Source organism: Triticum aestivum, unplaced genomic scaffold (genome assembly GCF_018294505.1).
Source record: "Triticum aestivum cultivar Chinese Spring unplaced genomic scaffold, IWGSC CS RefSeq v2.1 scaffold245598, whole genome shotgun sequence".
Classification (NCBI taxonomy): Eukaryota; Viridiplantae; Streptophyta; class Magnoliopsida; order Poales; family Poaceae; genus Triticum; species Triticum aestivum.
The window spans coordinates 1-426 of record NW_025315471.1 but is presented as its reverse complement, the minus strand read 5'-3'; the positions used below and the strand labels follow the sequence as shown (position 1 = coordinate 426).

General features: G+C 53.8%; 1 pseudogene; it reads left to right on the top strand.

The window, feature by feature from the left end:
* The first annotated feature begins 221 nt into the window (after nt 1–221).
* On the top strand, nt 222–335 carry LOC123179708 (uncharacterized; annotated as a pseudogene).
* The last annotated feature ends 91 nt before the right edge of the window (nt 336–426 follow it).

The following is a 426-nucleotide window of genomic DNA, read 5'->3' as shown; positions in this document are numbered from 1 at the left end:
CCTGCCTACCCGCCTCCGCTTCCACCTATGGCCCCTTCCTGTCCCCATACCGCGGATCCAAATTTCCCCCCTCCCCCGGGCCGGCGCTGGCGCCAACAGCGGCTCAAAAAACGAGATCTTTCGTCCTTCTCCAGCCGGTCGACCTGATCTCCCGTTTCAGCTGGCTACCCCGAAGGCCAACGGCGTCAGGCCGGTCCAGATCTGGCGGCTCTACTCGGCGACCTTTGCTGTGATGAATCACAAGGCCGACCGGTATCTGAGTAAGTAGCCTCTTGAAAAGGACTCCTTCCTTGATTGTACACCCTAAACTGATTATATATTATTCTGAGCAGACATATACAGATATGAATTCATCAGCCGGTTCATTTTACATTTTATCCTGACGCACTGTTGAAGGAAAACAGCATCCATTGCCTCAGCTTCCAC